At 42.0% G+C, this 16,412-nt stretch overlaps 1 protein-coding gene across 3 annotated transcripts in view; it reads right to left on the reverse strand.

Moving 5' to 3' along the window:
* The window catches only part of EPHA4 (EPH receptor A4), a 142,251-nt gene that overhangs the window by 76,688 nt on the left and 49,151 nt on the right, over positions 1 to 16,412 (reverse strand). The window lies entirely within an intron of this gene.

Below are 16,412 nucleotides of genomic sequence, written 5' to 3' on the forward strand. Positions count from 1 at the left end.
AGCCCTATAGAGGAAATGTTCTTAAAACCAGTAGTATCAATAAAATTACAGCTACGTTTACGGAGTGCTTCCTATGTGCAGGTACCCTGCTTATATGCACAATGCTGTCCCATCCCTACAGCACCTTTCGCACAGGCACTGGGATAAGCTCTACCTTAGAAATAAGGAAGACCAGGGGCACCTGCGTGGCTCAGTCGTTAAGCGTCTGCCTTTGGCTCAGGGCGTGATCCCGGGGTCCTGGGATCGAGCCCCACATCAGGCTCCTCCGCTGGGAGCCTGCTTCTTCCTCTCCCACTCCCCCTGCCTGTGTTCCCTCTCTCGCTGGCTGTCTCTCTGTGTCAAATAAATACATAAAATCTTAAAAAAAAAAAGAAAGAAAGAAAGAAAGAAAGAAATGAGGAAGACCAGCTTGGAACAAGACATTCTTGGTACTGGACCATGCATCCAGGAATGCCAGGATCCAGCTTTGAGCCAAATGTTCTGCCCCCAAAGCCTATACTCTTGGCCACATGCTATGGAATCTGAGAGCCTGGTCTTAAACCAACAGTTGGAAGTGTATCCAAGTCCTAACAAAAAATTATTGCTGATTATTTCCTAATTGCAGGTACAGAGGGAACCAAAGCAAAGACCAACAAAGGCAACCAAGCATAAAAAAAAAAAAAAGAGTTGGTAAGACATGGGTCATAATTTCAGGGGAAAGTCATATAAAGTCCCAACTGCTGATTCTGAAATATAATATGCTAAGATTTTTTAAGATCAGCAGATATTTTATGTTGATTTTCCAATTAATAAAACCCTCCTGTTTTTCCCTCTCTCGATTTTTTCAACATCCCCCCTTCCTCCCTATGTACGCACACCCTAAGAGCCTGCTGCAGAGAACATGGGCCATATAGTTCTTTACCCACCTGACGTGCTTTCCATGACTTCATCTTTGCAAACATCACACTGACACCAAGAACTGCTTTTACTAATGTGGAAAATCTCAATAATTCTGTGAAACCTCACAATAAAAAATAATTAATAGGACCTTGCTCGCTCCTTTTTCTCCCCTATGCCCTTCACCATCACCTCCCAAATCTGTCTCAACCTGAAATAAAAATTGACCAACACCATCAATATTAAACCCACAGTGACAAGGCCATCCAAAATCACGTTTTTTCATAAGACCAGCGGTTAAAAAAAAAAAAAAAAAAAAAAGGTGACAGCTACCCACAATTTTTCCAGTATGATTTGCTTTCAATTTTCTCCAAGTATCTCATCCTTAAGATGTTCCTTAACTAACAAAAAAACACCAGCTGGGAGAAGAACCCATCAGGCATTTTCCATCAGCTTGACCACAAAAGGAGACCCACCATGCCAGCAACCCAGCAGATTTTACTCAACTGAGTAGATTAAAAAAAAAAAAAAAAAAAAAAAGAGCTCCACGAAACTGCTTGATTCTCTGAGATGTGGCCACTTGGCTTGTCTCATGACTCATCCATCAAGCATCTGTATGGCTTCCAGTAGAAGTCTGTTCCTCCCTCTTGCACATCCTGCTGGTATTTTCTTAATCACGCTCGTGTAATGGCAAGCGGAAAGGGAGTTGAGCAGAAGCTCCAGAAAGGTACACAGTTACTTCACGATGATTAACTAAAAGTTGTTTATGGAATTTCCTTTAACGAGCCAAAACTTTATGACGTGTGGAGCGCCAACAATAAAATGCACCAGGAGATCAATCTCTCCCTTATTTGCTTTCGTCTTTCACTGGACCGGAGAATCTTAGAAAAACAAGTTGCTCCAATGACTGAGATTTATGTGTCTCAAGCTTATACACATCACATAATTAGGAATGGTTCAATATGCAAGGCGCTCTTTGGTCATGCTCAAGATGGCCCTAGGGTTTCCATTAAAATCAGCAACGCCAGCTTGGGGAGGAAGATACACGGAGGGTCAAGCTTGTTCTTCCCACATCAAACACAACAGGTCCCTGAACTCAGAAACAAACCCACTGGGACCTGTGTGTCACTCAGTCACAGCCAACAAAGGCAAGCTGTAGAAACCTGGCACTGAGTCTGGTGGTGCTAGGACTGCTAGGAAGACAGGAATTGCTTCTTATTTTTTCACATCTGGACATTGGATGAAAATTCTCCACATTCCTGATAATCCTTATGTACCTCCCTTCCATCAGGCATCAAAATCTAACATCTCACCATGGAAGTGGAAGACTGACAAGAAAAACTGGCCCATGGTAGATTCACTGCCACGTGAAAAAAAGAGCACATTCAAAAAGTGGTAAGGAAGAGAAAAACAGAGTATTGCTATTTCCTCAACTTCTACGCTGATCAGACTACTTCCATTTAAAAAAATCAAATTCATCATTCACAAAAGTCAAATTACAGGATGTTTTGAATTGTTTGAAGTTCAAAAATGAGTTGTATGTTTATGTTAATTTAAGGAAAAAACGAGATCGCGACTTTATACTTTTTCTCTGTGTCCTTGAGGCTGGCATGAATGTATTAGCGAGAATAAGTATATGTGAATTCATCTGGGGAATACGGAGTTTTATACCTATTTGGAAAATTGAAGGCTGCCCTTCTTTAAACACCCTGACTATTTTTACTCACTTTTCCTCCAGTTTTTACCAGCGCAGGCAAAAGTACAAAATTGTCATTGTGCTATTCTCGGCAACCTTGCTGCCCTTAACACATTCCTTTGTCTTCAACTACATCAAGATCATCTTATTAATATTTCAGGATTCTTAGAAAGGATCTCTCAAAATATAGTAGTGGTTTTTCATGCACACGGCCATTTTGCTGCCTACATTCAAAATGACCTACTAAATTGATGGCTGAGTACATTTCTTCGCTCTCGTGGTTCACAGCCTCCCAACCTTTGGTGCATGAATGTGTAAGAACATCCCATATTTATTTATTCACCACTTATTTGCATCCTGAAATTTTCACTACATCTTTCATTCTAAACAAAATCCCCATGAAAGGTGTGTTTGGTATAGCAAGCATTGACACATGTTGTGATTTTCCATCACTCTCCTGTAGGTGAGAACTATTACACTGTGTTTTGGAATGGTAATGGCTTGGTAAGCGAGTCAGGAGTGAGTCAAATTGTATACCCAAGAGTCCCTGCACTTCCTTCTGCCCCCTGGCTGGAGTTACACTATGAAGGGGCGCCTTATTTGGCCTTTCAGATATATCATTGTGGGAAGATTAGTTCACATGTGCAGTGCAAACTTTGAGTTCCTTTGCTGTAGCTTTGCCTTAATTAGTTCTTTCTGCTGACTTTAAATAAAAGAAGAAGATAAATGAGGACAAGAAGAGGAAGAAAAACTCTGTTCTTTTCTTTCATTGGCTCACCCAGTACCATAACGAGTTGTATTTTAGGACAGTATTCTATAGAAGTTTCCCTATGGAATACTTAAACATAATAATTTCTGGTTAAACAAAACCAAAAATCTTCTGAAGGTAATGAAGCATCTTCAGGATTTCTTGGTGCATAGATGATTTACATGCAATGCCCAATTTGAGCAGCTAGTTAAACCTACTCCTTAAAAAGATTATATATCGATGTTATGGTCATTTTCCTCCTTTTTTGCAGAAATAAAAAAAGACTGTCTTTATAGTTCATCTTTAAGCAATTTTGATTTGTAAAAATTGTTAATAACAGCAACAGTGATGACATGTCAAGCATTTTTGAGCATTTATGGTGTTAATGTGCATTATTTTATTTAATCTCCACAACAACCCGGTGAGCCTGAGGCTTTATCGGTATTCCCATTTTGCAAGTGAAGAAATTGAGGGTTTTACGTAACTTGCCCCAGGGCACACAATTAAGTAGTAGCGTCACCACCTAACCCCAGCTCATGTTTTTCTAAAGTTTTTCTGTAGTTACATGGGGTTAACACTGACCTTCAGCAAAAATGTGACACTGATATAACTGAGTACAAAAGAACTGAGGACGGTCCCAACTTTCATTTGTCCCCGCTGTCCATCCCGTGGTCGTCTTCACCAGCCACGCTTTGCAATCTGCGAACCAGTTTCCAATTCAAGGCTCCCAGAGCTGCGATGGCCATTAAGATGGCTAATTTATGCCATAGGCAGCTGCTGACCACTTGAAATGTGGCTGGTCCAAACTGAGACAGGCTTTAAGTGTGAAATACACCCTGGATTTCAAAGAGTTGGTATTGCAAAAGGAAATGTCCTATTGATAATTTTTATATTGATTATATATTGAAGCAATAACACAGTGGCTTTATCAAGTTAAAAACTGTATCATTAATTTCACCCTTTAGAGCTTACCTTTTTTTTTAATGTGGCTACTAAACTTAGAATTATCTGAGTGGCTTGCATTGTATTTCTGCCGGGCAGAACTCCTCTCCAGTTGGCCATATTGTCGCGACTGGATGCGCGCATGCGCACAGGGACTCCCGCAAATGCTCGGTGCCAAAAGTGCTGGGGCTTGTATCACAATCACCTGAGTCCCTAATAAAGGTTAGCCTAGTCCACTTCAGAGAATCTGATTTGTTTCTACTTAAGGGCGGCTCTCAGCCACCCAGCTAATTTGAAAAACCTAATTTGGGCTAAAGTACTAACAAATAGACACAAATGGGTTAAAAATTACCTTCCTAGGTAACAAATTTGCATTTTACTACAGAGTCCCCTGAAGGTCAAAGCTGAAATTCCAGCAGTGGCTCTCTAGGGGAAAGCTGAAACTTTTATGCAAACTAGTCTCTAGGTAACTTTTGGCTCATGGGAGCCTCTGGGTCCCTCCAAGCTCTTCATGTAGGTATGGTATTAGGCACGCACTTCCAAACGGGTTCTATGGGAACTCTGCCTCGTGTGTACTAGCTACACTGTAGATTCGGTAGGTTTAGGAATCTGCTTTGGAAATATCAGAGTCACTTTTAAAGGGCATTATCGAATCAGTTCTCTGATTAATTGTTCACTTGCTAGACTATTTTTTTTTTAAAGATTTTATTTATTCGACAGAGACAGCCAGTGAGAGAGGTAACACAAGCAGGGGGAGTGGGAGAGGAAGAAGCAGGCTCATAGCGGAGGAGCCTGATGTGGGGCTCGATCCCATAACACTGGGATCACTCCCTGAGCTGAAGGCAGACGCTTAACCGCTGTGCCACCCAGGCACCCCCACTTGCTAGACTATTATATGAATAATTTAAGAAAAACTGATGGGAAAGGGAAACATCTGTCACATAAGTTTCCGCTTTGAGGTTTTTATAACAACACACAAGCCCCAGCCATCTTTGGGGAAGCTGTGGACATGAACAGATTTCCCATATATAGAAGGGAAAACAGGGGCAAAGAAAATGGAAGAATTTGCCCCAGGCAGGGTTGGTTTTCTAACCCAGACAGTGTGGCCTGAATTACTATGCTCATGGGTGAAGATGGGTAGGGAAATTGTTCAGAGGGAAACAAGGGCTCTACTTTCGGGTCCTTCTGATTATACTCCACACCCAAATAGCAAAACATGACCAAGCGCTGGCAAGTCCACATGGCCCAATTCTTCTGTACTCCACAACTGGTTTTACTGATGATATGTGTTGAGAATGTCTGAACACTGAGTCTCTGATGGAACCTTAAAAATCATCTAGCCCAGGAACTGGCACACAGTTCTGTAAAGAGCCAGAGAGTTAAAGAATTTAGGCTTAAGAGTTACACCAAGAATATTAAGAAGGTGCTTACTTATAAGATAAAATTCTAACAAATTTTCTTTAATTTCTTTTATCGATGGAATTCAAAATATAATAGTAATAACGAAGTCCTTTTTTTAAAAAAATACAGGTTTACTAATGATAAGAATGAAATTCTTATCTAGAGAGATAACATTTCACTTAGTTAGCTTTCAAAGAAAATGTTCCATATTATCAAATTGACTGCAAATGCCGTCTGTAAAAAACATTCTTAGCTCTCAGACCATACAAAAACAGGTGGCAGGCCTGAGGGCCATACTTTGCTGACACTTGATCTAGTCCAACATACTCCTTTTCGAGATGAATGACTTGCCAGCAGTTCCTTCTAGAGCATTCCAGGACTAAGTCTGGAATCCAAGGTTCTGTAGTCTCTGTTACCTTGCAAGGCCTCCCTTCGTTTTGAACAGTGAAGCTTAACAAAAAAACACCTTCTTACCATTGCTGCAAGAGTAAACTTTCCATCAACCACCATCCTGGAAACTGATTTGACTCAGTACTATTATTAAGTAAATCAACTTTTAAGTTGATTTTCTTGGTTAAATGATGTACCCTGATTTGGGGGATATCCCTTCTCCATTTTGGGGGCAATACCTCTTAGACTGTTTGAATTTTCACAATCAGTCATTACGATTGATTTTAACTTTACATAGTTTTCAAGGTCAGGTTAAGGTTTTATTTCCTGGGAATCCTGACCTTGGCTTGTTTTTCTATATACAGTTAAAGAATGACGTTGATTTTTGCTTTCTGGGCCACTAAAATCATGGAACACCCAGAAGAGCAGTGGATACACTTTGCATTTATGACACCTGTGAACAAATGTTGCCTTAACCTTCTGCCAGTGGAGATGGGTTTACTCCCCACCCAACTCAAGGATATGCATAGGCCAGAGGAGTGTTCAAGCACTTTGAAAGATTTATCAGTTTCTCAGGTCATTCTTACTGAAGCCTAAGCTCTAGTTTGGGACACCAGTTGATTTAAAAGGAGACATCAACGTGAAGACGACCTGAGCCCAAATTCGGCTGGGAGGTTGAGCTTCTATTCCCCATAGCCATCACTCTCAGACTTTAACATACATCAGAATGATTTGGACGACTTGTATAAAGACCAGTTGCTGGATTCCAATCCGAGTTTTGAATTGTCTGACCAGGCCTGAGAACTTGCAATCCTTACATATGTCCAGGTTGATGACAGTGCACCACACTTTGAGAACTCCTGCCCAAGAGTAAACAGACCCATCTCAAAGTAAAAATGTCAAAGAACACTACATTTCAAATTATGTCAAAGTATCTCATCCTTTTCCAGTACCCAGTTGCTACAGGGAATGAAAAGAGGGCCTAATTATTATGAGGGGGGTTGTAACTAGTTTTGGAGATGGGAGAGAATATCCCAGAAATTTGAAATTTTTTGAAATTTAAAGAATGAATGATTATGAATGATTTCCTTATGAAATTGAAATTATTCTTCAAACCAGTATAACTGCAGCTTGTAGTAACCCGTTCTAGAACAGAGCCTGCTGTGAAATGTCTTTATAAAAATGGATTAATCTGGCACGCCTGGCTCGCTCAGTCGGTAGAGTGTGTGACTTTTTTTTTTTTTTTTAAGATTTTATTTATTTATCTGACAGAGAGAGAGAGAGAGAGAGTGCGCATGCACACAAGCAGGGGGAGCAGGAGAGGAAGAAGCAGGCTTTCCGCAGAGCAGGGTGCCCCATGCGGGGCTTGATTCCAGACCCTGAAATCATGACCTGAGCTGAAGGCAGAGGCTTAACTGACTGTGCTACCCAGGCGCCCCAGAGTGTGTGACTCTTGACCCTGGGGTTGTGAGTTCCAGCCCCACATTGGGGGTAGAGATTACTTAAAAATAAAAACAATAGGGGCGCCTGAATGGCCCAATGGGTTAAGCATCTGCTTCTGTTCAGGTCCCGATCTCAGGGTCCTGTGATCAAGACCCAAACCTGCTTCTCCCTCTGCCCTTCCCCCTGCTCATGCTTTGTCTATCTCCCTCAAATAAATAAAGTCTTAAAAAAATAAATTTAGAAAATGGATTAATCCAAAATCCCAAGGAAACTTGCTAAACTCGCACAATCTCAAATAAGTAGTTTTCCTCTGCTATCAGTACTATGAACCGATCACTGTTTCTTTTGCCACTGTGCTTCAGATCTATTAAATGGAATTTTTAATTCTTGTTTATTAGATTTAAGAACACTTGTTATCTGGATAGTAAGTTCAGGATGGTAAAAACAGGTGTTTGGGGTTTTTTTAAATTATTAAATAGTGGAATAATTATTTAGAGATTTTTTTTTTTTTTACATACTCTGGAGAAAATATTTTCTGCAAGACTGTTGTTCTGGTTCTGAAAGACCATAAAATCAGGTTTATCCCATGCATGCCACTGCCTCTACCAAACTGAGTAATACATGAGAGATATTGTCATGAAGGTTTTGCCCTGATGCTGGTGACTTTCGATCTTCAGTCTCCTCAGAATATGATTTTTTTTTAAGATTTTATTTATTTATTTGACAGAGAGAGAGAGAGAGACAGCCAGTGAGAGAGGGAACACAAGCAGGGGGAGTGGGAGAGGAAGAATCAGTCTCCCAGCCGAGCAGGGAGCCCAATGCGGGGCTTGATCCCAGGACCCTGGGATCACGCCCTGAGCCGAAGGCAGACGCTTAACGACTGAGCCACCCAGGCGCCCCAGAATATGATTTTTGAAGTGGCTTCTGGGGAGATGGTGAAAACAAAGTTTCAGCTAAAATGAAAATATTTCATTGCATACTCACCAACAACGAGATCGTAAGTGAACGTGAAGGATGACAATGGCAAAAAGTAAAGCAGAAACAAATCACTGGTTATTTTTCTAGGTCACATTTCTCCTCACTGTCTGATTTCTTTTTAGAGTGTGTCATAATTTATAGCGGGGCAGCAGGGGAAGGTATGGGAAAGGCCCACACTTCGGTCCTGAGTCGTACAGACCTGGATTTGGTTCTTGGTCCTGCCATTTATTGGATATGTGAACTAGAAGAAAGTTTACCTACTGACGTCGACGTTCTCCTCTGCAGGGCTGGCGTGAGGAGGAAAGAAGACACCACAGAAGAGTGAAGCTGGGTTCCTGGCCTGTATCAGCTCCTCCCTAAAAGGGGCACGTGTTATTGCTACAGTCTCCTGTAGGGGGCCTGCACCAGATCAGAGTGTGGATAATCCACGTATCTTATGTACATAGTACTGTATCTCAGCTCTAGAACACTGCACGACAACTTACCCATATTATTTCATTCCCCCTGCTAACACGTTGTAGCAAACTTTCGAGTGAGTTCTCATTCATAGCACCTGCAGCTTATTTCATGATGACACATAAGATAGGTTATTGGGTAAATTTTTAGAATGAAATCAACGATTGGGTTGGGTTTTTGAGGTTTCGTCTTTTTACTGATCGTTTATGATCCAGACCATCTCTTCCAGAAAGCCACAATTCTATCCTACTCTCTATATTCCATCTCCTTCTATTGTTTCCACTCTTACTTGGGAGCTAGCTTTCAAAAAAACAGACAAAGGGAAAAAAAATGACCGAAAAAAATCTATGCTGAAAATTGACTTGCTCTTTCAAGAACAGAATGCAGCATAATCCCATAAATAGGTGGGTAATTCTAAAATGTCAGATGTAGACGGTTTCCACATAAGATGCAGTAAATCCTCTGGAAGGAAGTTCACATAAAGCTTGCTCAATTTAAATTAACTCCATAAAAATTATTGAACACAAACAAGAAGAATGCAAGGGAGAAATAACTTATTATTTTCCCTGCTTGCCTGGAAAACAGACAATCTAATTATGCAAGGAGCTATTCCTCTTTGGTGAATTTGGAGGGAGTCAACTTGAATAGCAGGAAGGTCCAAAGTAGACAAAAGTTTAATTAAACATGGAATTAATTAGTAGACTCCACGCATGAACAAGACCTCATTCTATTGTCAGAAACTGCGCGGCCCTCCTCCGTATCATGTAAAGGTACTGATGGGAATGAAGATTGTTGGTTGCCATCTTTGTACCTGCAACTTTGGGCTGGTACGCCTGGGGCTCTCCCTCATGGGGAATTTTTAAGGGCTCCAGCAAAGGCAATCAGCCTTCCAAATACAGATGTAAGTCACTTGGGTGATAGATAAAGTGAAGGGCGGCTTTGGGATTTTGGGAAAAGACATAATCTCTGCTGTTAGTTCTAAAGCCCAGAGGTTGCTACCAGGTTTGATCGTGGTGCGGTCAGAAACTTTTACTTAGTTTGATCATGACAATTCTATCTAAGATGAAGTTACTATAACTTCGTAATGCATCACAACAGAGCCTTGTTAGACACAAATTATTTCAGCTTGATAAAGGATGACAATTTTTAAATAGAAGGCAGCACAGCAAATTACTACTTGTGATTATTATTGTAATCACAATAATTTCTCTTTTAATAATTTATCTTTTCTTTTCTAGTTTGTTCAATAAAGATTCCTCTAAGCCTTGTTCTTATTCTCCCACCAAGGGCACTGACAATTTTCTACGTAAAAAAAAAAAAAAAAAGACAGATTTTAATATTGCCTTGAAAAACAATATTCAGGGAAACATTCTAATCCCTAGATAAACTACAAATTTTTATTTTCCGTCTTTATCTCATACCTAAATTTCACATATCAATGACCCCGACTTTTTTTAGTAAATGTTGTGATTAAGGAAATGTTAATTTAACTTTTGTTTTCAATGTATGGATCCTACTGAAGATATAAATTCAAGTATATTGAGCAGAACTTAACTGAATGACTTACAATAATATCTTAAGGTTATGACAAACTTTAAGCTTGTCGGCTTTTCTAACACATTAAAGTTTATATTAAGAAAGTGCTAAAAACACAAATGACCACACTATAAAGAAAAACAATCAAGAAAAACTAATACTTTAAGATGAGCTAAATGCAGAAAGTGTTTAATCATGTTTTTAAAAACACCTAATCCTCTGCCTTGAATCTGAGTATAAAATTACTGAAAATAGAAGGGAATACTTTTGCAAGATTTAAATAAGCCCGGCCATATAAACTATCAATCCTCACCACGGACAGTACAACATTCACAGCGAAGACATGCAAATCTGAAGCCATTAGCACAGAACTTGATTACCCGTGACATTTCAGAGAGCGCCAGGCTTTTTGATGAGTTCTTATTGTCTTCTTCACCCTTCGGTATTTGGGGTCCATAAAGACTAAGCGGCTCATTACATATCCACTGATTACAAATACCAGGTCAAGGCACTGAGTAAGGAAAGCAGCTGGTCTTCCCTCTCACACCTAACACTACCCCATGTGCACTTAATACAGTCTGTGTGATCACCTATCATGTAAAAGTTCCCCCAATAGGAGGTATGCGTATTTATTCATTCACTTGGCCACTCATGTTTTAGCAAACATTTATTAAGCCTTCACATAGTAACAGTGAAAGTAACAATGATAGTGAATATTTACTGAGCACGTACTAAGCGCTAAAAGGCGAGGAATGTGTTCCTGCTTTCAGGGACAGAAGAGTCCATTGCTCACCCTCACATCTTTGGGAATGTTCTCTGGCAGACGTGTCTGTAGACTATTATGGGGTCCTTCCTTGTGCACCTGCTAGTAGAAGGAATGGACTAGAAAAATGGTACCTGAAAGACTAAGTGAGCCCTGTGTGGAATACTCCTGGAGAAAAAAGAGTGTAGACAGGAAGCTCCCCCTTCCACCCCAGAAATTGAAATGACAGTGATTGCCAACTGGCAGCAAATCGATGTGGGGAGCACTCCAGGCATCCAGCGAGCCGATTTAGACAAGGACCCTCTTTCTAGGGAGATCACAGCCCGCCTGGAGAGGGAAGTGGTTTCCTCATTAACTGCACACACATCCTATACTTGCTCATTTTCTCCATTTGAAAGTAAAGGTGGTAAAGAACACTGGGAAAGAATGAAATATGTTCTGAAGGCAGGGCCAGATCAAGAGAAACACGTGTTAAATAATTATTTGATTAACTCCAGCAGCGTCGCTAGTCATTGTCATCCAAAGGACTTTATAGCCCGAGTTGTCACAAATCATGATTTACGCTGGCTGCAGTAATAACTGCTTGGCGCCCCTTCTTCTTTTTTGTTATGTTGATGGGGACTGAGGATCTCAAAAAAAAAAAAAAAAAGCAGTTTTAAAAGACCAACTTCCCCCATGTTAGTTATTAGCAATGCATTACGATTCTCTGCTGAGGTTTTTGATCATGGGTCCCTTTGCTGTTTACTCTTTGAAAATTATTGTATTAAGATTTTTTTTTTAAAGATTTTATTTATTTATTCGACAGAGATAGAGACAGCCAGCGAGAGAGGGAACACAAGCAGGGGGAGTGAGAGAGGAAGAAGCAGGCTCATAGCGGAGGAGCCTGATGTGGGGCTCGATCCCGTAACGCCAGGATCACACCCTGAGCCGAAGGCAGACGCCCCACCGCTGTGCCACCCAGGTGCCCCAAGATTTTTTTTTTAAAGAGGATTTTAAGATTCTGAGTACCCCTAATAAAAAGAAAGTGATTTATGCTTCACAGGTAGGACCAGGTTAAACATCTGTTTTTGGCATTCCATGCAGTGGATTAATGATTTTTTTTTTAGAACTACCTGCCAGCATTTAATATTCTATGTGTTTGACTATTCCAACCCTGCTTAAGTCTGAGGAGAACAAAATAAAAATTCCCAAGGAGCTCCCAGAAGAGTCCTCGTCTAGACCAAGTGAAATTTATGGGCAATCTTGCACTGTCTGTTTTTGGTGCAGTCTAGTAGGGACCTCAGAGATCAGAGCAAGACCCAGCCGACCAGACACGAAATAACAGGGATGACTTTGCTGTTACACAAAGTAGTGTAGCACCAACCCACTCTCTCCCACTGACTCAGTACACTCGTGCAGGTGAGGGAGGATTTGATCACTGATTTAATGCAATTCTGAAGGCATCAGGTCGGCAGACCAGTGCCCTAAGAAATCAGGTTCAGCTGCTGGCAGGATTGAGCAGTGTGGTGCAGACAGCCCACAGGCACCTGCCTGGACAAGGATAACCTAGGAAGTTCGAAGACAGGGCTTACCGGTGAGCTTCCTAAAGACCCACACGGACAAAAGAGGGGAGCCGGGGAGCCGCACCTTCACAGATCTGAACTCCATGGCACTATGAGAACATCCTTGCCTTCATTTGATCTCCTGTGGTAAAGCATAAAGGGCCAGTCTCTAGATCCTCCCGATGGCAGGGCAGGTCGGGCTGGTCCCACCCTTAGGGGCTCTGGGAGGTTCTCCTGCGGAAAGTGCTCTGGCAGCCTCGGCTTTCTCTGTCATCAGTCTGGATCCGTGGGAAAGAGTAAGATGCCAAAAGTGCTTGCAGGTGAATTCTTTGTCCCTTTCAAGTGCATCTGACTTACACTGATGACTTACAAGTGTGTTTATCTTTTGTTGGGAAGGATTATCAGTTCAGTTGGTAGATCTTTCCCAGGTATAATTTCTAAATCACGAACAGGGACGCTGGGGGAAATACCAAGTCACAATCTGCTCCTGTGTCTGTGTCTCATCCCCAATATCAAACACGAGCAATCCCGATGAAAACTGGTGTGAATACAAACAAAAACGAGACCATGATGGTGACATGTTCCCACAGGCCTGGGTCATGAAGGAAGAAAAAGTGCAACTCCTCCCATTTGAAGAAAGCAGGGGAACAAATCAGGTTTATTAATAAACACGAAAAAACTGCATATCACCAACATAGCCTAAATTCATCTCGACGGAAAAAGAAAGCAAAAAATCCAAAAAACCCTTTACTTACCCAAAACCAACTTCTAGACCAAACTTCAAAAATGACAATGAACAGTACAGGAAATTGAAAACCTTTTCTAGGATTCTATTTAAAGACCTGGCTTACCTACATGTAGGAAACCGGCTTAATCTCTTTGCTAATTACTCTTCCTTTCTATACAGCACAAAGCAATGAAAAATCATTAGCAAGTCCTTCCAACCAGCCATCAAAAGTAGATCACTTTGTGTCTGGAAAGCTGAGACCAAGAGAAGACCTGCATTTTATTTATTAGAATATGAAACTTTTTTCCTAGCCCTGAGGCTGAATCATTCTGAAAGAGGCTTGGATTTGAAGGGGAAAAAAAAAAAAAAAAGGAAAGAAAGATGAAGTCATAAATCTTCCCCCGGGGCGGGGGGGGGGGGCATTAAAAAAATTTGGCAGGGAGACGATCATCGGCATGAACAAAATGAAGGTTTTTTTCCCTCAAGGCTATGTCAAGGTTACACTTGGTATGTCAAAAACACAACCAAGAATCCATTCCACGCCGATGCGGAAGGGCAGGAAGTGAGCTCAGACAGCAGGCTTGCCAGGAGGCCACGCTCCACGGGGTCCAGACCCGGAGTCCAGTCCCAACATTTACCAACTTAAGATCTCTGGGCCTCTGTGTCCTCCAAGGACACCAGACTAAATTTCTACGATCTACCTCTAACCCGTTCTGTGACCTGACAGACTCGATTCTGAAGTGGCCAAAGATGTTTTAATAAACACTGAAGTCATTTATAATTTGGTTCAAATGCCATTCATCAGATCAGTTGAGTATGTTTATCTTCCGCCTTCCGGAACTGGTATGGCCTCATGCATGGAACTCAGGTTCTAAGCTCTGCCATCTACCAGCTGTGGAACCACGAACAAGGGACTGACCTGACTGGCTTTACATAAACAGCTCTTTCCTTCCAAGAAATTCATCACTTCAAACTCTTTATTGAACTCTCTCTTTACCCGTCTTAGCAGAGATTTCTGAGTGCCCCCTATTTCCTTTCAGCCATTTACTAAAATCAAAAAAAAGAGAACAAAGGAAAGAAATGTCTTTATGGTGTCCCAGTTCCCTTGATCTCCATGTATTGTGGACACATACACCTGCCTGGCAAAGGAGAAGGACGGACAAGGTCTGTGCTTTCAAAAAGCACACATTCTAGTGGCAGGGTGTCAGTCCACACAACAAACCTTGTGATGGGGAAGATACTGAGGGGGATGGGGGAGCAGCTTAGAGCAGGCGCTTAGGAACCGCCTTTCAGAGGGGACTCATGAGTTGGGCCCTGAGCTAAAAACAGGCCAGCAAATGTGAAAATTGACATGGAAAAGCATTCAAGGAAAAAGAGAAAGTTGCAAAGGCCCTGTGGTGAGTGTGTATTAGAGGAACGGAAAGAATAGTACTGTGTGGGGGGAATGCTTCAAGAGAAATGCTAAGACCAAGCTCAGAGTCCAGCAGTGTTCTCATTATAAGACCTAAACTCAATGAACAGTTTAAAGTTTATTCTCAATAGGGCGATGGGATTTGCTAGAGATTTTTGAAACATCATTTTGGCCACCAGTGGAACACGGATGGTATAAGTACCAATAGAAGCAGGGTGACCAGTGGGAGGCTGCGGAGGCCAGGGAGAGGTGGTGCTCACCTGGGGCTGGGGCAGCCAGTAGAGCTGGGGTTCATGGTTGGGTTCCAAGTAAGTGACACAGGTGCTCACGCTGCTCTCCCCATGGTCACAAGATGTCCCTTTCGGTGGACATCAGATACCAAACAAGTGACATAAGGAAAAAAACTTAGATTTCCCCCTCGGCTCTGTCCCTCGAAATGAGTCATGTCTAGATCGAACTAAGCAGACGGGGCCATCACTTCCACCGCTGATTACAGAACAACTCTTGCATCTGCTAGCACAACAGGCTTTAGGAGGCCGGTGCCCAGGCCCCGGATTTCGCCACACCTCGGTGGCAGCCACCTGACAGCACCCCCTGACATCAGCCAGCCGAGGGGCCGGATTCCTGAGTGTGATACAAACTGGAACTGAGAGTGCCGCTGACAAGAATTTGTCAACAGCAGCAAAAGTTATTAGGTTTCCAGTTGACATCAGGTAGCTGTTGGTGTGGGCCGTGCGCTGCTGTTTTGCAAGCGACAGCTTCCCTTTCCTGTTTCCAGACAGAACCAACGTTGACCTAATGGGGAGACTACAGAGAGCTTGCTGGTTACCAGGAAAACTGAAAAATGAAAGTAGATTTATTCGGACCTGGCACCATCCATGCCCATTTTTTTTGATTGCCTCTGTGGTCATAGAGCTCAGTCCTTATCCTTCAGTGTAAAATAGTCTATGTCTCTAGATTGTCAGAAACAAGGAAACTTCTCCAACACCCACACTCGCCACAAGGAAGTCTCTCTCCTATAGACTCTTACAGAGCCTCTCTCTACCCCCTCCTTCTGCATAATTGTGATTAAGTCATGAACCGTATGTTTGGAGATTTACTGCCCATTTCCCCCATAGAACACATCTTCCCCGGTGCCTACCCCATTTACTACGAAGCTCTAACAGTGAGTACAGGATCTTGTGACGCTAGCAGCTCAGTATATGTTTGCTGAGTGAATAAATGGATGACCAAATGATGCCTTTAGCATCTGAACTCCGATGACCATCTCAAGAAGTTTAGACACAGGGGACGCCTGGGTGGCTCAATCAGTTAAGCAGCTGCCATCAGCTCAGGTCATGATCCTGGAGTCCTGGGATCGGGACCCCACATCAGGCTCCCTGCTTAAAGGGCAGTCTGCTTCTCCCTCTCCTTCTGCTCCTCCCCCAGCTCATGCTCCCTCCCTCTTTCTCAAATAAATAAAATCTTTAAAAAAAAAGAGAGAGAGAAGTTTGGACACGGAGGG

Source organism: Ursus americanus, chromosome 1, assembly GCF_024610735.1.
Source record: "Ursus americanus isolate L20-20 chromosome 1, mUrsAme1.1.p, whole genome shotgun sequence".
NCBI classification, from domain to species: domain Eukaryota; kingdom Metazoa; phylum Chordata; class Mammalia; order Carnivora; family Ursidae; genus Ursus; species Ursus americanus.